The sequence below is a fragment of the Mustela nivalis genome, assembly GCF_964662115.1.
Source record: "Mustela nivalis genome assembly, chromosome: 11".
Lineage (NCBI taxonomy): Eukaryota > Metazoa > Chordata > Mammalia > Carnivora > Mustelidae > Mustela > Mustela nivalis.
The window spans coordinates 77155794-77182989 of NC_139030.1; the positions used below are offsets into that span (position 1 = coordinate 77155794).

Consider the following 27196-nt stretch of genomic DNA (forward strand, 5'->3'; position numbering starts at 1 on the left):
TCTCTGATTGACTTATTTCAGTCAGCATAATACCCTCTAGTTCCATCCACGTTGTCAGAATAAGTTTTTTCTGCCCTGATTATTGCTTTTCTCTTACTCATATCCCTTTCCTGATAACTCTTGGGCAGAATATGATGAACACAGAAATGCTAAAAAGCCATAATAATCATTAGTCATTATGGTTGGTAGGATTTTGGTATTTTTTGTAGTTATACAAGCAATAACTTACTAGCAATAATTATTTCCTTAAGTAGTAACTTTTAATTTGCTTTCATGAGGCTTATCCCCAGAGTGTGGTTTGCAGATGAATCTGAGCAACAAAAACCACCTTGGCAAAGGATTTTATATATACTTGTATTTTTTGGTCTGGGTAAGAAAATTCTAAATTTCACCCAAAGCACACAGGATCTATTTCGGCATCAGCCTGATAATGAGACAGTAATTGGTGTGTAAGCCGTTCATTCTCCAAGTTTTCTCACGGGGCATAATTTGTCTCTTATTTGTCAGGGATGGGTTCTGAGAAACAACACTCCCATTCACGATGGGCAGAGCAAATGTACTACAACATTATCATAGCTGGGATTAATGGTCCACTATGGATTTATGTCAAGAATGTTAATGATTTGTTTATGAATAAGTGGGCCTGTCGCATGGTGAAACAGTAGCCTGCAGAACTGCTGAATGGACAGTTTGCTTGCAGAGGATTCTTGGAGGAAATAAATACTCTTGCCAGGCCTTTTGCATCTCTTAAATCGCTACTGTGAATTGGCTTTGGAATTTGAAATGGCGGCGTTTACCTCACCAAATCCTTTGCTTGTTATTGCAGACCTTGTAACTCGGAATTTTCTCGATATAATTTGGAGAAAAATATTTTCTTTTCAGGATTGCATCGAATTTGGTTTTGTAAAAGATTGAGAAAATAATAATCTAGTTAAACCTCTCATTTAGCAAAATCTGGCTCTGCCCTTGTTCTCCCCACCAGATTATGGTAAAACGTAATCAAACTTTCTTGAAGTGCATGTGAATGTGTGGACTATAGGGATTTACAGTAGATTTTAATTGGTAGATAAAAGTCACTTATTACTAGGTGGAGCCCAAACAATGACAAATAAGTCAAGATTATATAGTGATTTCATATGCGCGCATACAGATTGATGTAAAAATGTGTGTGTATATGTTTGCATATAGAATAGATATGTGTAGATGTGTGCGAGTGTGTGTGTCTGTGTGTGTGTGTAAAACCTGCCGTGTAAATGTTTATGATGTAATTTAATGATGTGTATTTTAGCTACTTTTTAAACATTCACCTTTTTATGAATGATGATTTTGGCTTTCTCTTGAGAAGAAATTTGAGCTTAAATGTTATTCTATTTATATAAAAAAGATTAATTTATTTTTCCTTTTTTTTGGCTTTGGGATAGAATTAGTTGGTTGAGTTTTTCTTGACTTACATTCAAAGGCTCTTAATAACTTAAATAGCAAAGTAACTTTATATAAATTTTTAATTATAATCTGGGAAGTTTCATACTACAAATATGACCTAAAGAATATTAATAACTAGGCTTCTATATAATCAGAAAAAAATGTATAATAGTTACTTAATGAAAGTGACATCCGTATTTACCTGGCAGAAAGGACCCACAACAATTAATTCACTTGGTTCTCACAATACTCCTAGTTGTTTTGTGACTATAAAGTCATGGAGTCAAGCCTCAAATCAGAACCTTTTGTGTCTAGACCGCATGTTCTTTCCATTGTGGAATATCACAGGATGAAAGCCCATGTGACCTCACCCTTCGTGTCCCTTTCCCCTTTCTGTATTACCATCACTTAGTTCCAGTAGGTGGATAGACTTGCTGAATGCTGTTGGGGAAAAAAAAAAAATGGCTGGGCACAGATGGCCTTCCAGGGATCAGAGAACTCCTTGACATGATATGAAAATCTTGTATAGATCTCTGCTCCTTGGGTTGTGTCTGATTCTTCAAGAGGTTCATGATCTTCCAAAGGATCATTTGTCCATATATTAAGTTATTAACTCAGTGCATGTCTAATCATACTGGAGTAGCTTGACGTATGTTCTTTTTTATCATCATCATGTTGTAGAGCAATATAATTCTGAAGTTAGGAAACTGATCTTCCTACATACTTCCAAGGTGATCTCATTTCTCTTGAGTCAGACCCTATGGAGATTTTACTCCGCTCTTAACTGGCAGTTCTTCAATAAGCAACATATATAGCCTTGACTTCTTCTGACCATTCTACATTTCACCATCTGAGAAGGGACTGAGTACAGGTAAGTTTGGTTCTTTCATTTTAATTTTGTAGCGAACCTCAGTAAGGTCATTAAGCAGATGGTTCAATTTGGACTAGAGTTGTTAGCAGAGACAAACTAAAATTAAATCCAGAGGATATGTGTTCAGCATCAATCGTGAACAAGGTAATCTTCTCCATGCTTGGGGATGAGGTGGATGAGGTCTAGGCAGGATGCTCAAGGAGTGGTACGTCCACTCATGCGTAGACTGTGATTAGGATTAACCTGTGCGCACAGCGCCTTCGTATTCTCTTGCTCACATTTGTGTCCATTGAACCTTAGCGTACTACATATTTCAAGGTAAGAGTGCTCTACCAGAAATGCTAGATTATAGTAATATACTACTATATATAAAGTACAGTGGTATACTTTATGCATGTGTATACTGCAGTGGCATACTGTATATAGTATAGAATGTGTACATAGTTATACTATTTATTTTTCTTATATTCATGTATTTTGGCTTTAGGATTTCTTTCCCTGTTCCCTCCATAGATGTAATTGTAATAAGATTGATTCTGCAGAGAGCTAAAAACCTATCCTATTACCCTGTAGCCCTACCTTTTGCATCAGGGGTTTTTCACCTGGCTCTGTTGACCTCAAGGACTGTCATCCTCCAGGACTCTTTCAAGTCCTGGTGTTTATTAGAATCACTGGGAGGTTTTGTTAAAAATGGAGATACCTTTCTCCTTCTCAGGAATCTTCTATTGTGACCAGCTTTTCGAAATGATTCTGAGTTAGAATGGGTTCTGTACACGGGCTTTATAGAGGAATGACCACAAACTTCTGGAACTTTTCCTGAATTTGGATTCTGTTTCTTTCTCTAGGGACAGGATCCACAGTTTTGTTTAAGATCTTAGAGGGGTCTGAAATCCAGCAAGAGTTTATGAGCCACTGTTCTTGTGGCTGGAGTGGAGGACATTAATTGTAACCATACTGTTACTTTTTTGAGCTTGGGAGGTAAATGGATTGAATTCACAGGCAGTGAGATGAAGTCATATTGTAATCGGAATACTATTAGAATAAACCATTTTTACTTTCAAACTAAAAATGCACTACTTTTGGAACACTATTTTATGTTCTTTTTAAATAGCACTTAAAAGGCAATACCAGTTGATGACCAGGTGACATTTACAGAAAGATTAAGTTTATGTTATAAATGCGGGAGTACGTTACTTTTACCTTACCTGAGCCAGATGTGCTGGAATGTGCAGATATTTTATGTTCTTATACTAGAACAGGCAACTTGAAACCCTTTCAGGCAATTAGCTATCCCAGCCCAATATCCCTGGAAGTTTTGATTTTATGCCAAACTCCTCATCTGTCATTCATTTTCATAGAAATAGAATGGGAAGAAGGCGTTAATAACTCAGAGCAGGCACAGTGCTAGGAGAGATGAAATAATCATGTTATCAAAGTAATCGACTCGAATTCCAAGAACAATTCTGCTTTGAGGTTCAAAGAGAGAAACGAACAAAAACCAAGTTGATGCCTGCCCTGGATTTGTAGCCTTGTCAGTTCTCGAAAACTTCTTGGTAATGAGGACTTTTTTGCAGAGTAGTGATAAGAACCTCATAGTCTTCACACATATTTTCTGTGCTTCTAGACAGTCAAATTAATAGGTAGTGTTCCTTTAGGAATTGGGTATGTTTCCTCTTTAAGAAATATTTGACAATTGTTCCTTGGAATTGTCAGGGTCCTCTCTGTGAGTGAAGAGACAAATAATTTAAGTGCTAGCTTCATTTCCATGTCTCTTCACATAATAGCAGGACACAGGGAGGAAGTGCAGCCTTAAAAACACTGTGGGAGCTGCAGTAATATGGCTTTCGCTGGCTAAGGCAGTGAAAGTTTTTCATCTTCAGAGGCAGGAAAAAAATACCATTGAAGCAAAACTGAATGTGATATATCGTTAAGAAAATACAAATCAAAACTACAAGTAGTAGATATCTACTTCACACCTATTAGGATGGCAGCTAACAAAAAGAAAACCCAGAAAATAACAGGTGTTGGAGAAGATGTGGAGAAAGAGAAGTCTTACGTGCATTGGTGGGAATGTAAAATGGACAGCCGCTGTGGAAAACAGTATGGCAATTCCTCAAGAAGTTAAAAATAGAATTGCTATATTAGCCAGGAGTTCCATTTCTGGGTATAATACCCCAAATAATTGAAAACAGGGTCTTGAAGAGGTGTTTGTGTGCTCATTTTTATTACAGCATCATTCACAGTAGCTAAAATGTGGAAGCAGTTCACATCTGTTGTTGGATGGATGGAAGCACAAAGTTCTGGCATTGACATATGGAATGTAACTCATCCTTAAAAAGTAAGGCAATTCTGACACATGCTGCAGTAAGGATTGACCTTGAGGACATTATTAAGCTAAGTGAAGTCATTCAGTCACAAAAGACAAATGCTGTAGGATCCTACTTATCTAAGGTACTTAGGATAGTCCAAATCATAACGACGAAGTAGAATGGTGGTTGTCAGCGACTGGGGAGAGGGAAAAATGAGGAGCCATTGTTTAAGGGGGACAGAGTTTCAGTTTTAAGGGTAGAAAGAGTTCTGGTGATGGAGGGAAAATGTACTTAATACTACTGAATTGTACAGTTAAAAATAGTTCAGATGATAAATTTTATGTTTATGTGCATTTTCTTACAATAAAAACATTGAAAGAAAAAGAAAATGATTTAAAGGTGTTTTCACACATTTTTTTAAAATGTCTTTCTTGGGACGCCTGGGTGGCTCAGTTGGTTAAGCAGCTGCCTTCGGCTCAGGTCATGATCTCAGCGTCCTGGGATCGAGTCCCACATCGGGCTCCTTGCTCGGCAGGGAGCCTGCTTCTCCCTCTGCCTCTGCCTGCCTTTCTGTCTGCCTGTGCTTGCTCTCTCCCCCCATCTCTCTCTGATAAATAAATAAAATCTTTAAAAAAAAAAATAAAATGTCTTTCTTAATTCTTTGTCCCTTGAGGGCCAGAGGTCTTTCAGAAATGAGAATGCAGAGTACAGAGATTGAGGTCAAGCTGGGGTCTGCCACCAAGGATGTCTTCGGGTGTGGAGCATTCAACCTAGGGAAATAGTTACTGCCTGTATTTAACAGACATTTATTTGTTCAATGTCCCTCTGTGAAAGGTGTTGGCTAACATGTGGAGTAGAAATCAAAGCCAGATTCATTTATTTCTCTTTTTGAACCTGATATTTCTACCAGGTTTGAGATGCCTTTTTGTCCAAACAGTTGAAATAGTCTTAGTTTTTTTGTTTTGAAAATAGTGGTATTTTCATAGTAAGAGATTTCATGGTATAGAAAGGTATGAAAAAGATATAAAAACTTATTAAGACTGTACTTAATGTTTTGGTATATATTCTACATTCATATATATATAAGCAATCCACTCTGCCTTGTGACCTGCTCATTTGGGTTAATATGTCATTTGACATAGTTCCAGAATTATGTGATTTGTTCTCTATTTGCACTTTTAATGGCTAGGAATAAATTTAAGAGATTGTTAGATGTTTTGGTGACCATCATGTCTTTCTAATGATGGAGGTAAATTTAGTTATGAAAAGAAAGACAACGTGGTTGAAATGCAAGAATACAGAGACAGACACATAGCACTGGAGTGGACACTGGATCTCACACTGCTGGCAGAGGTAGAATCAGTGGCAGCTGATAAACATGGGAAGTTTGGGGGCAAGAGACTTTGCAGAGACCTTGTGTTCTTCTTGGATGCTGAGCCTTGTCAGAGGGTCTGGTTCTGAAATGTTCATATTTGCTTGACAAGTCTTGAGTGCCTACCATGTGTTTAGCAGTGTCTAAATTACTGGTAGTACTGGGTTAAAAAACCCTTTTTATTTCCCCAGAGGATCTGCTGGTAATAGTGGGGGAGGCAGACACACTCACAGCTTTGGTGAAATATATAATACATAGAGATTTGGATCAGCTTCTCAACAGTGAGCTCAGCAGATATCAGGCCTTGGAAAGAAAGAATTCCTTTTTAATGTCTATATGGTATTGGGTCCATATTGATGCTGATTAAGTCATCAATTATTTTCTCAGTGTCTAAAGTATAAAGGAAAAAAAATAAAAGACTTTGGGATAAATGACTCCCAAATAGCTCTTAATATATTCTCACTTGATTTTTTTTTGGTCCTGTCAATAAGGGAAGTGCAGGCAGATATGCTTACCTGGGAAGGAATATAATCAGTTCATAGATGGCCAGTGCCTCCCTTCCTGCTGGATCTAGGATAAGCTGGAGAAGAGAAACAACAGAGTGACCCCTTGGTTAAATAGCTTCACAAACGATCTCAAATTTCCTTCTCTCACTTCTCCCTTGTGGGGGAATCTGAACCTCCTGCCAGAACAAAGAGAAGTGAGACTGAGTTTTAAGTTGACCTCTTGAAAGTGTTGATAACAATAGTTCCCTAAATTATGTGTGTGTGTGTGTGTGTGTGTGTGTGTAGCACATGTAGGAACATTTTGTTATTTGATTTAAAAATTAAATTTCTTTGATATATAATACGTGTTTCATTACCTATGCACATTCTGACTTGTAGCATATTGAAATACTGTTGAAATATTATTATTGATTGGCTTTGATGGAAAAATATTCTTATTTTTCCTATTAATTTTTAACTAGAAATTTCACATTTATTTTAAAGAGTTATCTTCTTTGGAACATTAAGGAGCTTTTAAAAAAATTCAGTCATAGAGTTATAGACTTCATAAATCCCAAACCTGTCTGCTTAAGGAAGTGTACTCTAATTAACCTTACTTTTTACTTCATTATCTGTGTCCTTGTTATCTGAAAAATATAACGTTGTTGTTTTATAGTCAACCGCAAAAAAAATGCATGTTTGTTAGAAGTCTGCTATGAGCCATGTACTGTTCTGGGTACCAGAACAATGGCACCAATACAATCATAATGGAGAACGAGAGAATTCTTGCTCTCCAGGGTTGATGCTCCCACGTTGGAAGACCTGCAGCAAATATACCATCAATAATTGAAACTGTATAGAAGATAAAATGAGGTAACATTATACTTGATTAGCTCAGGCAAAGCAAGGGCTCTCTGAAAAGGCATTCTTTGAAACTTGAATAATGAAAAGGCAGTTGTCTCCTGAATATTTAGGAAAGGTACATTGTAGGCAGAAGGGCCGGCATCTGCAAGGGCTTTAGGTCAGGAACAAGCTTGGTCACGGTGACTAGGACATTCATAGGAAACAGGACAGAAGAGGAAGAGGTTGGAAAAGTAATCAGGAGTTAGACCTTGTCAGCCATAGTAGGGTGTTTGGGATTTTATGCCATGAGTGATGAGAGCTGTTAGAGAGTTTTCACTGGAGGGTTGGCCTATGATCTATTCTTTCAGAAAGAGCATTGTGTGTCCGTTGTTTTCGAGGATGGATTGGCAAACGAAAGTAGAGGCAGGGAGGCTAGTTATGGGGCTGTTGAACTAAACCTACAGGAGAGATGTTGCTCTAACAGGGGAGGTGGTGAGCAGTGGTTGGATATGGGATCTATTTTGAATATAGATCCAATAGAATTATCCATAGATAAGAAATGGACTCTCAGAGAAAGAGAGATCAAGAGTGTTTCCTGGGATTTTAATTCAAGCAAATACACGAATGATGGTACCATTTACTGAGATTGAAAGGACTCCAAAGAGAGGATGGCATGTTTTTAAGATTTTATTTATTTGACAGACAGAGATCACAGGTAGGCAGAGGGAGGGAGGGAGGGAGGGAGAGAGAGAGAGAGAGAGAGAGAGAGAGAGAGAAGGAAGGAGTCTCCCTGCAGAGCAAGAGCCCCATGTGGGGCTCAATCCCAGGACCCTGGGATCATGACCTGAGCTGAAGGCAGAGGCTTTATTTTAACCCACTGAGCCACCCAAGGTGCCCTGGCATATTTTTAGAGAAAGATCTGTGTATTCTGTTTTGGCAGCATTAATTTTGACATACTTGCTCAGATTCAAAGTAAAGATACTGAGAAGTCAAGAAGTCAAATGTACTAATCCATATCCCAGATGAGAAGTCTTATCTAGGTATATGTGTTTGAGAGTTACTACAATATAGCTGGGATTGAAAGCTATAGAACAGAATGACATTACCTGGGATAGAGTGTGGACAGAGAGGTGGTCCGAGAACAGAGCTCCTTTGATGGTTACTCCTATGCTAGACCTTGAAATGGTTTATTACCACATCCACAGCTGCTCAGGACAGATGTTGAGAACATATTATTGTTTTACACCTTGTAAATGCTTGAAAGCTATTTATGATGCATATATAAACCCTGATAAATTTTGAAAACATGCAAAAATTTCATGTGTTCTATTTTGTATCTTTCTAGTACGATGGGAAGGATAATAAATTTGGGGAAGATTTGTGCATATAGTTTCCAAGAAATATTTGTCTTGTTAACAATGCTTTCTCAGTATGCCCATATTTATAGCTTTATGTTACTTTAAACCTGAAGGCTATCAGGATTTTATTTGAAATTGGTTGAATTTTCATCAAGAACTCAGAAAAATCTCATTTCAGTTGTTCATTGGTATCACAGCTTTAAAACCTTGGATTTTTAAACCAGAAAACTAGATTTTGAATCGATTGAGTTTTTCAGAGAAATGAAATGCAGGGCTGCTGGGTGGCTCAGTCAGTTAAAGGTCTGCCTTCTGCTCAGGTCATGATTCCAAGGTCTGAAGGTACAGCCCCAGGTTAGGCTCTCTGTTCAGCTGGGAGCCTGCTTCTCCCTCTCTCTGTCTGCCACTCCCCATGCCTGTGCGCTCTCTCTCTCTCTGTCAAATAAATAAAATCTTAACAACAACAACAAAAAATGAAATGCATTTGAAAACAGCAATAAAAGAAAAACAATTATTTAATAAATAGTAAGATTCCATTATTTGAAGAATTACCAAGAAAGTGTGCAGTATAGACAAGACCGTGGTGCCCTCATCCTCCTAGTTCAAGAATCTTAAAAATAAAAGCAAGATAAATTATATTACTTGTCCTTTGTTATGGGAAGAAATTTTAATCTTGTTATGGTACCACATTGTAATCATTTATCATCCAACACAATATGTTTAACACTAAGTTGTGCATTGTTTCTATAATTTTAATTATTTTGTATTTGACATCTATGGTGGTCAACCTGTGCCATAAGCAATGGAGCACTGGGTGTGGTGCAAAAAACAATTAATACTGTTACGCTGAAAAGAAATAAAAAATTAAAAATATGGAAAAAAAAGAAATATATGAATATATAGTATACAATTACATAAGGTAGGTAAAGCATAATCATTTACTATTCTTAAGTGATTTCATATTATTACAGTGTACCTTTTCTTTTTGAGTTTGATAGAATCTAATTAGTATATTAGTATCTGATGACTTTTCACTGGTTATTGGGTGTAATTTCCAGTGCTTTAAAATGACAATGATAGTGTTCAAGAAGCTTTTTATTTTCCCCAGTCATTTTGTTATAATTTTTTTTACAGGTTTCCATGTACTATTGGGGGCTACCAATTTTCATTTATATCAGTTAAATCAACATTATTCCTTATATAATTGACATTCTTTGCATGTCTTTTTTATAGTTGATTCTTCAGTTTCTGAAAGTGGTTTCTTAGTGTCTCATAGTAATACCTGCCATTTTTCTTTTGAAATTTGAACATATTTTGTGTTATATCTTTTGATTGTCCATTATTTGACACATAAAGATGCACAATCATTGCTGTTTAATTGAAAATTTTGCTCATAGCATACAATAATAAATGTTTTTGTCTTATATTCAATAATTGTTCTCTTAACATTTTGTCTATTTGCCATCCTTTTATTTTTAACTCACTTATGTAGTACTGTCAGTGTTACTTACTATAACATTTTACTAGTAAAAATTCAGTAAAATATATTTTTTAAAGATTTTATTTATTTATTTGACAGAGAGAGATCACAAGTAGGCAGAGAGGCAAGCATAGAGAAAGAGAGAGGAGGAAGCAGGCTCCCTGCCGAGCAGAGAGCCCAATGTGGGACTCGATCCCAGAACCTTGAGATCATGACCTGAGCCGAAGGCAGAAGCTTAAGCCACTGAGCCACCCAGGTGCCCCAAAAATTCAATAAAAGATTTATGTCAGCCCTAGGCAAAGCACATAATATACATTTTTAATAATCCATACAAAAACTTTGGGAGGTAGATATTGCACTATATGGTTTTGTTGTTGTTTGGTTGGTTTCTTTTAAAGATTTTATTTATTTATTTGACAGAGAGAGCCAGAGCCAGAGAGGGAACAAGAGCAAGGTGGAACACAAGAAGGAGAAGCAGGCTTCTTGCTGAGCAGAGAGACTGATGAAGGGCTCAATCCCAGGACCCTGAGATCATGACCCAAGCTGAAAGCAGATGCTTAATGACTGAGCCACTTGGGTGCTCTACTACTATATGGTTAAAGGAAGTGAGACCCAAAGCATAAACATAACTTTTTTTAGGATTAAATAATTAATAATGGTGAAGCTGGGGTTTTAAGCTGGGTCTGTCTGACCTTGAAGTCTGCTCTGCATTGTCTCTGAAGGAAGTTCTATATGTAGTTTGATTTGAGTTGTGTGTAACCCAATCTGAGAAAGTTTAACAAGATAATTTGACCCATTTATATTTGTTGTTACAACTGATGTACTGGTAACCCTTTGGGTCATCTTATTTTGAGCTTTGTTTTTTCCATGTTTGTTTATACTTTATACATTTTAATTATACTTAATTCTGTTTTCTCCAATAATCTGGAAAGGATAGATATTTTTTTATTTTTGAAGGTACAGATTCTTTATTTATATTTGAAAAATGTTTTTGAAAAACCCAACCTGTATTTATTTTCATGTTAACAATGAAATTGTTTTTACTTCCTCTAAGTATAAAAAGGAATTCAACAAACTTTTATTTTCCTCTGCTCTATTTTCCAGTCTTTGAGAATATAACCTAAGGTTTTATACCCAGGCTATTATTGTTGACTTATTTTTGCATTATGCATCTTCACTTTCAAGAAATAGTTTTTGAGTTTTATCTTCAGGATATTATATTTATATATTAGTAATTTTTTAGATTCACTTTGATGTTTAATTGTGATGTAAAATAATTTAATTTAGTGATCAATCCTCCTATTGTTATACTTTTCCTACACTTGGATTCTTAATTTTGATACTTTTCTCACTTCCCATCTTTCACTACATTTATAAGAAGAGAAAGAAATGTGTGTGAAATGTATTTTAAATAATTCCATATAAATGACCTCTTGGGTTGTTTCTTCATTGTTTTTATCAAAACCCCTGCTCTGAGTAATATGCAGTTATGAAAAGAAATTAAGAATTATCTCTGGGACATATTGATAAGCTTAAAAAAAGCTAGGTGGGAAAGGTTGTGTATGGTATCTTATTGTTTAAGGAAGGAAAGAAGAAATACATGGGTGTGTGTGTGTGTGTCTGTGTGTGTAGTGGTAGTTAATAACATGATAAACTAAAGAACTAAAAATGGCAGTTACTATGGAAGAAGGAAAAGACAGAGTAGAGGTGCTGGGGATAGAAACTAGAATTTTATAAATATAGCAAAATTTTGCAGTAATTTACCTAATTTTAGATAAAATTGAAGCAAAATGAAATGTTTAGTCTGTAAAAACTGAAAGCAATATTTAAACAATGAAAGCAACTCTGTATCAACTTGACGATTTAGCCTCATAGAAAAGAATTCATCTGACTGTCATTTACTAGTGAGATTTAACCTAAAAACAAAGTCCCAAGTGTGCAAAGATATCTGAAAATGCTTTTAGCAATAATTTGCTTTACTAATCTCTTTATAGTAATGAAACTGGCATCATTTTTCTGAGCTGAGTATGTATGTTTCTCTCTACATGTGTATAATATATGCATGTATAAATGCAAGGTATATATGTATATGCATATATTCATAATACATGTATACCTAATCATTGTTTTATTCTAATACTGTACAATATTTTTCCCTCTATTATTCCTTTACAATATCCTGTGTGGTTATATACTCACACTCACATATACTGAAAGGTAGATAGTAGGCTATCAATATTCTATTATATATATTCTATATACATTATAAAATAAAGCAAATTAGTAATTATGTGAATGTTATCAATGAACAAAAATTTTAGTAAGTATACATAATCAAGAATTACATATGAACCTTGTATCCTAAATTTGATTTGGAAATATCTTTGTATTTAGTGTATTCCTGCTATTATTTCAATTCACATTCTCCTTAGTTCTTAAAATTTGTTTCTCAGAGGTAATGTCATCTTATATGCTATTGAATTTGCAAAAATGGCTTTCTAAAAGTTTCTTCAAATTCATATATAAATAATACATGAAGGCTTGCTTTTTCATATAAGTTTTTATAATGATATTTTCTTTCTCTTGTTACATTTTTTCAAAGGCTCTGTGTTGTTACTTCTCTTTGTAAGAGAAATGCCTTAATTCATAAAGATTGAGGTAGTAATAAATTTTTGTCTTCCAGGGCTTTAAACCAATTATTTAGTTTTTGTGTGTATGTGTCATTTTTTTCCTCTTCTGAACTCGAGATTAAATAGACATTTTGAAATTATTTTTTGAAAACTCAGAAGTTTCAGTATTCCCTTGGAATAGCTGTGGGTCTGCTCTAAGCCCAGAACAACAAATTAAATTTAATTCCCTCCTAGAATTTTCATTAGGTTTTCTGGACCATAGCTCAGTGGCAAGGGACTGGAGATTATTCTTGTTATGCATGGAGGTAATAAGTTGTCTTTGACAGTGTCTTTCCATTCCGCAACTTCAATACCTCTTCACAATATTGCTTGCCCTCTTGGGAAGCCATTTTGAAAATAACATATGGCTTCTTTTTCATTTTCTGAAACCAGTGTTTAATTTGGCTGGGAGCAAATTGTACTTGACATTAATTCTACTTGTTTTTATTTCTGGAAAAGTGACTCTGAAAGGTCATTTTCCAATAGGACTACAATATAATTTTATTAAGTGCATAGTATTTATTACACGGTAATTAAATTCTTCACACACACACACACACACACACACACACACACACTCACACAGGACTTGACAAATAACAAAATGCAGCCCTTTTCTGTAATTCTCCAGAGACCTGACCCACAAGAGCAGTGATAGTATCATTTCTGTTTACTCGTGGTCTGTGTGGTAGACTAACAATGACTGCACATTTGTTGCTACTTCTCCCCTTGGAAGATGGAGTCTAATTCCACTCGCTCTGAATCTGGCTTCACTTTATGACTTGTCCAATAAGATATGGCAGAACTTTCTCAGATTCCTGATGCCGAGTCAGGAGCAGTGTTATAGCAACAGCTTCTGCCACGTCTTTTAGAACATGGTCTCTGGGAGCACTGAGCCGCCAGCTAAGAGAGCCTGACGACCCGGAGCCCATCTTGGGGAAGCCATGTGCAAGGGTTGTAGCCAACTTGAACTCAGCCTTTCCAGCCATGTCTCCTGGGTTTCCATGCATTATCTACTTTAATCCCCACACCAACCCTGTATATCACAGGTGTTATTATGATTTTGTATGTTTACAGATGGGCAAATAAGCTTATATAAATCAGGAAGCTGCTTATATATGTTCTATAAAGTACATCTTTTATTTATTTTTTAAAGATTTTATTTATTTATTTGGGAGAGAGAGAGGATGGGAGAGAGACAGCAAGAGAGGAGAGAGGTCTGAGGGAGAAGCAGACTCCCTGCTGAGCAGGGAGCCTGATGTGGGACTTGATCCCGGGACTCCAGCATCACGACCTGAGCTGAAGGCAGTCACTTAACCAACTGAGCCGCCCAGGTGCCCCTAAAATACATCTTTTAACCTCTAGTCTTCCATATGCTGTTTCTTAGATCCTTCAAACTGTGGCTTGTGAATTACGGCTTCCTATTTATGCTGGTTCAAGAATAATTTCTTTTTTTATTGAACCAAAATACATTTCATAGTTATAAAGTAGTTCAAAATTAGTCTTGTAGAGAGACCATATTGTGTTCAGTGCACTTGATTCTGCTGCTATTGATGTGTGGGGACAAGAGAAAGAGCCAGAAACGTCAAAAGGTCCTTTTTTCGGTCTTTGGGCATGTGCTAAGGAGGTCACCCTCAAAAGTGTCAGGCACACCTTCCAAACAGAAACAGACTAAAGCAGCTGACGCCCAGTCCATAGAGATGGATCTTGGCAGAGAGGGTAGAAAAGGTACTCCAAGGCCAGTTAGTGAATGGTCTTGTGCATAGAAAGAATGATTTCTTCATCTTAATTATTAGTTAAAAAAATTATCCCTATTTTTTGTATTTTTTTAATACTCCCTATTTTCTTCTAATAATTTTTCTTTCTTTCTATGCTCTTCTTTATATAATGTGTGCTCATCCTCATGGAAGGAAGGAAGAAAAGAGGGGAGGACACCAGGAATACCACTAACATTCTTGGGGTGCCTTTAATTAGTCAGGCATTCTACTGGGTGCTAGCACCCTGTGCTATTAGCATAGAACATCTGTTTTTCCAGGTTTACATTTTAAAGCTTTTAACATTTGAATTTTTTAGACCGATTGGGTTTCCTAAAGCTACGTGACTCGTAGAAGGTAGAACTGGATTCTGAATCCTTCTAAATCCCTATTTCTGACGCTATGCCTCACTATCTCTCCTAAGCCTGCTTTTTGGTTGGCAAGATTTATTTTACTTACATTTGACTTACCAATTCTTTTAAAAGCCCTAATCCAATTTAAGAGCTCTGATTCACATATTGCATGGCATTCCCTGGTGCTCTGAACTTATTAATTTTGGGGGAAGTATTAAGAGTGTCTAAATATAAGCTCATGAATGAACTTGCTGAGTGGATTGAAAAATACCCCTAAGCCTTTTAGGTCTTAGTTGCAGGGCACAAATTAGCTGCTGAATTCACATTTGCTCATGGTGAAGATCTCTTTGAGGCACTGGTGCATGTATCATTTTGTGTGTTTAGTGGGACTTCCTTTATAGATGGAACTGGCCTTTGCACTGTGTCAAATGAGCCCTGGAAGAGGAACCCAGTTATATAAGAATTCCCTTCCATCCTCATAACTGGTGTATGTTTGTGGCCTTGGAAACACCCTGTTCCCAGACCACTGAGCCATGTGGCTGAGATGCTGGGTCCCTTTGCTTGATACCTGTGAACAGTTTTGTCTAGCCCTGCCATTGCTAATGGGGGCCACTCTGCCTTCCTCCCAGGAGTTATTTGGCAATGCTTAGAGACAACTGAGAGATACAACTGTTATCTACTGGGTAGGGACCAGGGATGCTTCTAAACAACCAGTCATGCCAGAAAAACCCCACAACAAAGATTTTTGGGGTCCAAATGTTTTTTTCATTATTGCTTCACTTAAGATGTTTTTTCCTAATAATACCCATCCCAGTGAATTTTACTATATGATACTATATAATGGTTTCTGTATTGAAGTTATATCTGTGATTCATATATAGAAAGAGTAAGGCTTATTCAGCCCCCCCTCCAAACCCATTTGCCTCCATGGGGCCATACAGCCCCCAACGAGAGTACATGCTCCCATGAGAAGCATGAGAATAGAGAGGCTTGGAAAGAACCCATTTCACAAATAATCCTTGAATAGGACAGAACAGAAACCAAACCAAACCAAACAAGAAAATGGGAAAAGTCAGTATGCCTAGGAAATTAACGAGAGTGCTTGGAAGCAAACTGTCTGTCTCATGCAGTACCATCAGTAGTCAACTGTAAGTTGCAGGTGGGTGGATGGAATAGGTTCTCACTTTCTCTTTCTCCTGCCCCTCAACAGGCACAAAAGCCCCCCAGTTCTCTCTCCATACAATCTACAGGTAGGAATTCATGGATCAGGTCCTATCTCTACCTGCCCATCTCCCTTCTGGTTGGTCCATGAGTGGGCATCTCTGTTTTGTTAATTCATTTTGACAGTCTTCAGTGATGTCTATTCAATATTTAGCAATGTACCCAACACTGGGGTGGCCCCCAGGCAGACAGATGTGGGCCTGTCCCACTGCAGCCTGTGGTGTAGCCCAATGTGGCCCAGCTCTCTCTAGTCACATAATACAACCAACAGCACTTTGATATTCTCCACTATTTTTACATACCTGGATGCTAACCAGAGCATTTACTCCCCAGTGTCATTAAATCGACCCATCTTATTAGGTAATACCTTTATTTAAAAAGGAATATCTTTGTCATTGCTTTCATGGGAACCTCATCTCACTGCCATAAATAGAAGGAAATGACCAAAGTAAAGTAGGAAAAAAATAAAATAGTTGACCAGATATTGTTCTCTGAGGGCTCTGAGCTTGGAGCTGTTACTCTGGGCTAAAAAAGAAGATTTACATGTAAGAAAGGTGTTCAGGAAACCGGTACCAAACCAGACTGTCACCTTGATATGATTTGAAAGGGAATTGAAGTGGGCATGACTTTCACCCGAGGTGATTCAATACTACGTAATGCTTTCTCCGCGTCCTAAAATCGTCTCCTGTACCCCAAGGGTCTTTCTTATATTTTGGGAAACATTTGTTGGGCTCAGCCCAGTCAATGTTATGTCCCTGCCTTTTCTGCCCCTGAATGGCCCATCCCATGTGGTCGCCTCAGTAGTGAACTGTAACTATTTCAAATTTCTTCTTTTTCATTGTGTGTCTAGTCCCAAGCACCGGGCCCGGCACAGAGCAGCGGCTCATGGTTTACTTCTAACTAGCAAGGTCCAAGGATGTGCTCTCAGGGTGCGTCGTCCCAGGTAATCCACAGGGGGCGCTGCTCCGAATGAGGGCCGAGCGCAGGTCCGTGGGCATGCGCGGGGTGAGCAGAGCTTGGTGGGGGGAAGGGAGGCCTCCACCTGCCATCGGCTGAGGTGTGCAAGGGCAGCGCACCGAACCGCACGCTGCTGCTCTGTAGAAGGGAAAGGAGATGCAGATGAATAAATAAGGAGGAACTTGTGCTTCTCAGATATTCCTCAGAAGCATCCTCTTTGTTCTGAGGAGCACTTACCAGTAGTTGTCATTGAGAGCAATCTCATACGGAAGAAAAATAGACTTTACATAAATATTTAAAAGCAGGCTTATGGAAGACCAGGAGGATTTAAGGAGTAATTATTTCATATAATCATCCCTTGTGGTGCGATAAGGATATAAAAGTCAACATTTCTTTAGCCAAACGGAGTTCTGAGTGGTGCCACCTTCCTTCCCCTCCTTCTGGCATTTCCTTCTCTCCTCACTTTCCTCCCCAATTCGTCCTTCCCTTCCCCCTTCCCTCCCTTCCTCTTTCAGGAAAGCAGTAGATGTACCCCAAGTCATGCAGCTGTCTTCCTCTTGGGTGGGAGTGCTGGTCGACCGTCGTGACCACCAGAGAATGAACGGAAGCTGTCCACAGGAAGTGAAAATGTCTTCTTTTTCGTTGTGTGTCTAGTCCCACACACCGTGCCTGGCACAGAACAGCGGCTCTGTGAAAGCGGGCTTATGAAAGACCACTTTATGAGTTAAAGCAGGGAGGGTTCTGGGTCGATGCCTAACATCTCTGTTTTCAAGATGAAGAAACCTGGGGAGAACGAATGACTTCACTCAGTCACATGCTTTTGTGGCCACAATTGTGTGTGTTTGGTGACATGTAATTTGTGGCGTGTGTCATGACTGATGAGGTGCTATGGTTTTAAAAGGCAACGGAGAAAGGAGGAGTAGGAACAGGACTAGTTTGCCATTCAGCACATAGTTTTTGGGCCACTTCAGTGGTGTGACGGAGTAAATGCCTGGTGAGAGCAGCGGAGTGGAACTGGGCGAGAAGGCAAACAAACTTAGGAAACTCAGTGTTGCTATGGAAGAGATGAGGGAGATGAGAAAAATAGCTGTAGGGGGTGGGCTCAAGAGAGGATTTTGTTTTAGCCAAAGAAAATTGTAGCATATCTCGTGCTTATGGACCTGAGCCTGTAGAGAGGGGAACATAAAAGCTGGGAGGGTGGAGAATTGCTGGAAAGGTGTCTCTGAGTGGGCAGGAGAGGATGGAGTCTGTGTGCGAGTGGATCCATCAGTGATGCCTAGGGGCGAAGGTGCTGCATCTGGAGAAACATGAGGCAAGACTCCCAGGAAAATCCTGAGGACTGTATGCTTAGAGGGGTTCTTTTTGGTGGGACACCAACTTCCTTAGAGAAACTGGAAGTGTATTAGTCTCCTAGGGCTGCTGTAACAAGGTAACACAAACGAGATGCTAATGTATATTTATTTATTAGAAGGAATTGTCTCATGAATTAAGAAAGGCTGGGAAGTCCTAAGATATTGGCGGGCAAGATAGAGACCCAGGGGAGCTGATGGTGTCGTTCCAGTCTGAGTCTGATGGTCTGAGAATCAGGAAAGCCAAGGGTGTAAATTCTAGTCAGAAAGCAGGCAGGCTCAAAATCCGAGAAGAGCTGCTGTTTGGGTTAGGGTCCAGAGATAAGGAAAGATTGATGGCTAGCTTGAGACAGTCAGACAGGAAGAATTCTCTCTTACCTGAGGAGGTAAGGTCTTTTTGTTCTACTGAAGTCTTCAGCTGATTGGGTAAGGCCGACACACATTGGAGAGAATGATCCAGTTTACTCAGCTGATGTGATTTAAATGATAACTGCATCTGGAAAACTCCTCACAGACACACACAGAATCATGTTTGGCCAAATATCTGGGCACGTCACAGCCCAGTCAAGTTGACACATAAAAAGAACCACCATAAGTGGCTTAAAACAATAATTTGTTGGGTGCCTGGTTGGCTCAGTGGGTTAAGCCGCTGCCTTCGGCTCAGGTCATGGTCTCAGGGGCCTGGGATCGAGTCCCACATCAGGCTCTCTGCTCAGCAGGGAGCCTGCTTCCCTCTCTCTCTCTCTGCCTGCCTCTCTGCCTACTTGTGATCTCTCTCTGTCAAATAAACAAATAAAATCTTTAAAAACAAACAAACAAACAAAACAAAACAAAAAAAAACAATAATTTGTTCCCTCACATTTTTGGAGGCTTGAAGCCTGAAATCCAGGTGTTGGCAGATTTTGTTCTTCTTGGTGGTTCTGAAGGAGCATCTATTCCTTGCCTCTTTTTTCCCTAGCTTCTGGTGGTTGCTGGAAATCCTTGGCATTTCTTGGCTTATAGACGTATAATTCCAAGCACTGATTCTGTTGTCACGTGGCACGCTCCCGTGTGTGTCTGGGTCTGAACTTCCCTCTTCTTAGGAGGACACCAGTCATTGGGTTAGGATGCACCCTAATCCATATAAACTTACTTTTACCTGCTTATGCCTACAAACACCCTATTTCCAAATAAGATCATATCCACAGGTTCCTGAGGTGACGACTTCAAACATATCTTTTTGGGGGTGGGAGGAGGACAAAATCCAACCCATAACAGGGACCAAGACCCACAGTGGAGAATGAGGATGGGGAAGAGAAGGTGTAAAATAATCAAGTGAGATTGTGTGAGGGTAAGTGATTGACAGAGTACAGAGAGGATGGTGAGAAGCCTGATGTGTCTGCTTGGGTTTATGGTCATGAACTTCATAAAAGAGCAGCCAGCTTGATCTTTTGGAAAGATCCAGCCAGATGCATCTCTGTGCATGCAGCCTTGACTGGAGCGGAAGGTTGGTTTTGCCAGGGTTGTTTTCCAAGGGAGTTGGATGAGGTGGGCATTATAGGTGGGTGAAAAGAGGTTGTTGGGAGTAATCGACCTCAGATATGGAGCTGGGTAGGAGAGGGGTAGATCACAGGAAACAGGTGGTGGATGAATGGGTTGAGGTCCCTGCCCGGTTGAAGATGGTGGGAGTCCCAGGTATTCACTGGAGTGAGCTGAGGCTATGAGATCTTAGCCAGAGACTTGGATGTTTAAGATGGAGCCTGGACAGTAGCCTCTGAGAATCAAAGATTTTAAATAAATTTCCTAAAACCACTCTGCTATTGTTTTAGGGAGATTCTTGCATTATATCTGATTATGGCATTTCATCTCCTTGCCCTACTCAAATTCAGACGGTTATTAATTTTCATAACAAAAAAGTAATCTGTTCACACCAACGGTGCTTGCTCTATCTCTTGCCTTCATCACCTAAGTGAGAGACATCTCTGGCCATGTTTACAAAGAGAAATAAAGTAGAATTTCATTTCTGAGCAGTTTGATTGCAATTCAGTGGTTCATGACTTAGAAATGTAAAAGTAAGTTGCTAAGGCTATCATAATTATGAACTGGAATCCTCTGATTATCAGTGGAGATGCTTTCATTGTAAAAATATTTCGGGATAAAGCATTAGTGGGACTTGGTGGCTTCACTGTCATCTTTTATTATTTGTAATGTGGTAGTGGATCTGATTCCCGAATATATTTACTGACAGATCATGAGATCTTGCCAGACTCTTCCGCCAAATTCTCATGGACTTCTCCTGGCCCACAGAATACAAGGCTGTTTTTTTCTGACCTGACCCATATCTGTTTTTTCCAGCATCATCTTCTGTGTTCACCTTTTTGTACCACGTATTTTGGCCAAACTAGACTACCTGCTGGTTCCCAAATACAAGGTCTCCTTTTTTCTGCTGGGTTATGCCTCTTCTTGTCTTTGGCCTTGTCCTATTAACATCCTGTTCTCCCATGGCACCTTCAAGGCCCTGATCGGAGGCTTCCTTGTGTATCAGGCTTCCCTTTTGTCTTGTGATTCTCAAATATCAGTGTGAATCAGAATCACCTGAGGGGCTGGGAGAAGGGAGATGACTCAGTCTCATCCCCAGAATTTCCAATTCAATAGATCTGGGGGGGTAGGAAAGCCTGAGAACCTGCCCTTCCAATGAGTTCCCAGGTGATACGGATACTGGAAGTCCCAAGGCCACACTTCAAGAACTTGTGCTAAAAGCTGAAATGTTTTTGCTTACGTTGACATTTTGGAGACTTTTTTCCCTGCCTTGAACTTCATTCTCATGCCAAGCATAATATTAATGCTAGTTATTAAGCAATAATGATTTATCCCATGCCTTTTCTATGCATACAGATTATGTACATTGGAAGGATTACTGATTTCCAATCAACTACAATATTTGCAACACCTGAGATTTTATTGAACATAATTTAATCTCGGATGAGTCAAGAGGTACCTCTGTTCTATGCGTTGCCTAAGGTGTATTATTCTAAATGTCAATTCCAATTTTATGGTATGCTAGATAAAATTAGGTCATTTGAACTTTTCATGAATGTTGATAAAGCAGAGATTTAAAAAACAAGGGAGACTTTGGATTTGGAACACGTTTACAGAATGCATATGGGTGGAATTATTGGCATTTATTAGAACTACAGGAGACTTATCTAGTCCTTTGGACCTGGCGCTTGTGTTTGGTGCAGATTTGGGCTTGTGCTGGGTATTGCGGGGGGGCAGGCATGTCTTGTGAGGGGCTTTGTCGAGAAGAGGGATAAGGTGAGTCCAGACAGAGGGGATTGGTTCTGAGCAAAGGTCCTTCTGGTCAAGAAGGGTCCAGCCTCTTTTGTGGCTTTGTGCCTCCCCATGCACAGCTAAGTCCAGGACAAACAAATGACCTACACACAGCTGCCTTTGCTTAAATCAGCTCAGCAGACTGTGTTCTTGTGTAGCCAGATAAAATCTGGCATTTACTTTGTATCTAGTGACCTTTGCTTTTAGGAGAGTTTTTTTTTTTTAAATCTGGGAATCTTGCATGATTGAGTTTTATAATAATGTTGCATTAAAGGGAAACTACAATTGCCAATAGGTTAGTAATGAGAATGGTTCATTTTTTTAAAAAAGGGACGCCATCCCCGTGTATAAATGGTGTTAAAATTTAAGGGCATTTTTTCTTAACACTTCCTTTTGCATTTTTCTCCCCCAGCTTCTCTCTCTCTTTGGTGTTCCCTATTCATCACTCCATGTTAACAGTCTGGCTTTCTGGCTCTGGGAGAAGCATTTTCTTCATGGGGCATAAGAGAAGCAGCTTGAGGAGCGCAGACGCTTGCTAATGTCTTAGAAGGAAGTGATGGAATTCACAAAGTGATGGATTCACTTAGATGGAAGTGAATTAGTTCCATATCTGAAGGGCTGGTGGGGGCTGATAGGAGCCATGAGGGTCCCCCGTCTGTCTGCAGGCTGGTTTTCATGGACCAGCCAGTTTCTGGTCAGTTCCCCGCTCTTCTATCTATGTGGGAAACCCAGGATTTGCAAACCTGCCCCGCGTGGATAGGGTAGGGCACCCGCCTTAGGCTAGGGAGAGGCAGCCTTCAGCTCAGGAGCCCTCGAGAGCTGCCGTGGGCCCAAGGCGAGTGAATTTTCACCCTCTTGTTCCAAACACATGCGAACCAGAGGAAAGAGGGGGCAAATGAGCCAGCAGTTGAAGGAATTATGTGCAGTTTCTTTGGACAGAGTGTTCACCTCTGACCTTTACAAAGGGGACCTAGCATTGGTCTTAGTTTCTATATAAAGTCAAGTTGAGCCCCACCCTGAGCTGATGGATTCTTTATACAGTCTGTGCACGTGCCCTGCCATCTCAGCCTTTCCTGGCTCTATCCCAGTGCATAGACATGGCCTACCTTCCTTTCACATCTTTTTCTGATGCCCTCAAAGCATCAGAAGATCCTTCCCTCCTACAGTGCTTAGACACGCATAGTCTCCCTGCACGTAGTGTGGCTCTATATATTTGAAATGGAACTGGTAAAAATTAATTTCCATTTGGGCAAGTCACAGTGCCTTTGTAAATAATAAAATACATTTAATTGAATATAATGAATAAATATACACAATAAAGGAACAGGATGTTTTTATCCTGACCAATTATAGGTAATGAACCATGCAGTTTAGGGCACAATTTCGAGGAGGGCTTGAGTAGCTGAGAAAGATGGTTATACAGTAAAAATTAAGGATGAGAATATAGAACAACAGTAATGAAAAAATCGTTACCTGTATTATTTTTTTTCTTTAAGAAAACTGATTGAAGAAAATGAAACAAAACCCTTAATGGCCACTATTTAATCAAGATACCTTGAGGTTGTCAGATTGTGGGTTTGGGGTACTAAGGACTAATGACTGCCATACTCAAGATGTAGACCAGCATGCTCAGCCGTGGGCTGGCTTACCCTTAGTGATGTTGTGGGTCTGCTGTGGTCACTGTCCTGAGGATGGAGAGCCCCAAGTGGTGGGGGGTGTGGATCACAACGTCAATTCACGACCACCTCAAGTAGAAGTTCTATTTCCTTTAGCTTCTGATAATATAAAAGCATAGTAGTGGAGGGATTCGATAAAGAGAATTGGCCCCATATTTGGATTCAGTGGATATGCAGTTTTAGAAAGAGGGAATAGTAGAAACCCAGCCCTGGTCTCTGACTTTGACCTCTGCACCAATGCTGGGGCTGAAATGGGCATGCTGGAGCGAGGAGACAGTTCCCAGGGAGGGGGCCTGGAGAAGACAAGTAGCCTAGTTTTAGGCATTTTGACTTGGGCATTTTAATATCTTTCATATGAATCCTTTTCTTATCAGAAGCCCAAAACAGCCGTCTTTGGAATTCACCCATCAACGAATAGGTCACCAGTGGAAATAGGTCACTTGGTGTTTCAGAGAGTTGAAAGGAATAAATGTTGAAATCTAGTATAATGAGGAAGGATTGAGGAAAGCGAAAAATAAAAACACGACAAAACAGAACAAAAACCAAGGGAAGAAAAGAGCAGTCCTAGTGTTGAATGTCATTGGCTTTGGAGTAATGATCCGCTTTACAATAGTGGCCAACATCCCCAGCTCTAGCCCGTGTGAGGACCTGTGATGCTAGCCACTCTGCCTGTCTTACTCTGTTAATCCTATGTAGCTCTGTGAAGTGTAGACACTGTCTCTGTCCCCATCCTAGATGAGCAAACTCGCCTAGGGGATGTGGAAGTTGGGGAGGTTAAGTGAACTCCCAAAGTCATGCATCTTCTGTTTTACGTGAGAGGGTTGAGAAAACATTAAGAGCAGCAGGTGGCACAGAAGAGGACGTCCATCGAGCATCATTGAACTTAGGTTTGGCTGATGTGTACACTGTATGTTACAGGAAAAGACCTTGTATTATTAAGTATCATTAGCGTTATCTGTTCCAACAAGAGTTTTTGAAACTTGCTGAGATACAGGCTTTTGAATTTCAGGGCCTAGTTACCTAATAGAAAGAACATATAGCACAAGTTGTGTTGGGAATACGTGCTGAATCCAGGAACTAAAAATCATGGGCCACCTGGGCAAAGTCTGCTGGCTATGTGACTGTGAGTTGAGGCAAGGCAGGGAAGCTCGGAGCCAAATGGAACCAATTAAGGTACACTTGGACATGGACCTGAGGTTGTTTACCAAGCCTATTTGCTGGTGGAGAGTCACGTTTCTTTATCCTTCTTGTTTGTAATTTAATTTGCTAATTGTCTTTAAGGAAAAAAAAGGTTGTAGGAACTTTGGCTGAAACTGCAAAAATTCAGATTTTATGAGCATGTTGAATGCAAAGAAGGAAATATAAAGTTGTTCTAAATTTACACACGGACTATGCACCTGTTTTGAATTTGTAGCCTTGAAAGATGTCACTTTTTAGAATAGGCACAGGGAGCCTGTGTTGTACTTGAGGCAGGCAATAGGAGGTGGCGGGCATGAGGATAGCGAAATCCATCTCCAGTAATTACAGAGTTCCCCTGCCGCCTCCAGAAGTCCCTGTTTGGCATCAGTAGAAGGCTGTATGGAGAAATTGCACCCAGCCCTCCCAAACTTACCTTTGTGGCTGCAGATATAGCAAAGTCCATCTGGATCTGTTTCCTGAGAGAGGAAATGAATGGAATGCGTGTCACATGTATCATGCAGTTGTAATACCATGATTATTCATGTTCATGCTGTAAAAATATCTTTTCAAGTAACTCTAAACCATAATGTTGAGTGGCTTATGTTTAGGTCGATAACTGAAGGTGGCGAGCAGAGGCTATGATAAAAAATGATCTTACCCGGGCGCCTGGGTGGCTCAGTCGGTTAAGCGGCTGCCTGCTTGTCCCTCTGCAAGCACTCCCCTTGTTTGTGCTCTGTTGATCTCTCTCTCTGACAAATAAATACATAAAGTCTTTAAAAAAAAAACAAATAAAGGAATGGTCTTACTTGTTTTAAATCAAAAGAAAATTTAAGACCAGTGGTTCTCCGAGAAGGATGTGTGTGGTGTGAGGGTGGGATTATATTAGAATCACTCGCTTACTCCCTTCCATTGTCCTTCCTTACATTGTCCTGCAGGACGGGAGTGGGAACAGTTTGCCCGCCATGTGCATTTGAAAATTCTTTCCACTTGATTCTGCCCTAAACCACTCTTTTAGGGCTGGCTGCTTTTGTTTGGTTGTTGTTGTTGTTTAGTGTTTGAAAGTTTTTATTAAGTGTCTTTTTAAAAAAAATTTATTTGAGAGAGAGAGAGACACAGTGAGAGAGGGAACACAAGCAGGGGGAGAGGGAGAGGGAGAAGCAGGCTCTCCGCGGAACAGGGAGCCAGATGTGGAGCTTGATCTCAGGACCCTGGGATCATGACCTGAGCCGAAGGCAGACACTTAGCGACTGCGCCATCCAGGCGCCCCATTTATTAAGTGTCATCTTGCTGCTGGGAAATGCAGTAATGTTGTTCACAGAGACCCATGATAGTTTTTATTGACAAGCTAATTGATAAACAAGAACAGCTTGAAATAATAAAAAAAATTATATTTAACAAGGGAAGTATGGCCTGGGACCCTAATAATGAATCACTCACTCGAGCTCTTTGTTTAATCCAATGTTTGCTTGCATTTCTTATTATGAAACACACTGAGCCGTGAGGGAAGCCTGGCTAAGACTGCGGTGGGGTTGAATTTTAACGACTTCTGTGAGATTTTGGTAACTTTAAATCGTGTCTATAAGCATGATGTTCTGGTTATATATTGCACTGTAACAAATCACCTCAAACATTTGCTGTGTAAAATAGTAATGGTCATCTGTTTTGCTCACAAATCTGCAATTTGGACAGGACTCTGGTGGGGGGAGGGTGCTCAGCTGAGGCAGCTCTGCTGGGGCTAAGAGGCCACTTCAAGATGGCTTCTTCCTGTGGCTGGCAAGTTGGTGCTGGGTGTCAGCTAGGAGCTGAGGGGGGTTGTCCTGTTCTCCACAAGCACCTCTCCTTGGGGCCATTCAAGCTTCTTCATAGCAGAGCAGCTGGATTCTGAGATTTAGTGTTGTAAGAACAGCCGCTGGAGGCTGCCAGTCTGCTAGAAGTTGACTAGAGATGACCTAGACCTGAGCCGAGGTCTGCTCTTGAGGTGAGGAGTGTCAAAGAATTTGAAACCATCTTTAATCTACCCTGGACTGAATCAGACCACTTATCTTTGCCTCTATAAGCTGTTCACTTTCGTATCTTTTGACATCTCTCAGGGTACTTCTTTCCCTGAACTGTCCTCCCCAACCCCCGACCTTTTTTTCATGTATTTTTCAGAGAAGGCAAAAGTTAGTTCTTGAAGGGAGGAGGATCTTAGATATTACAGTGAGACAATCTATACCATAGAACATAAACAGATACACAACATACCTGTGGTATTAAAATTTCATGGGGGTGAGGGAGGCAATTAGGAAAAAAAAGTCTAAGAAGCCTCCTTAGGGGGAGAGAGAAGGTAAAAAAAACTTTGAGAAACACTGCTTTACTTCTAGGCCAGATGTGTTAACTTCTCTTCCATAAAACCTATCCCAATCCAATCCCGGCAAAGTTAATTGTTCGTTTTCATATACTTATAGACATTTTATTCATATGTCTGCAGTGTATTTAAGCTGGTCGGTGATGCCTTTTTCTCTCTTATTTGACCAAGAGCTTCCTAGATACGTAATACCATGTACCTGCAGTATGCCTATAATCCGTATTTAGTGAGTTGAATTAAAATGG

The 27196-nt window shown here is 39.6% G+C and overlaps 1 protein-coding gene across 1 annotated transcript in view; it reads left to right on the plus strand.

The window, feature by feature from the left end:
• Positions 1–27196, plus strand: part of PID1 (phosphotyrosine interaction domain containing 1) — a 226337-nt gene that overhangs the window by 61888 nt on the left and 137253 nt on the right. The window lies entirely within an intron of this gene.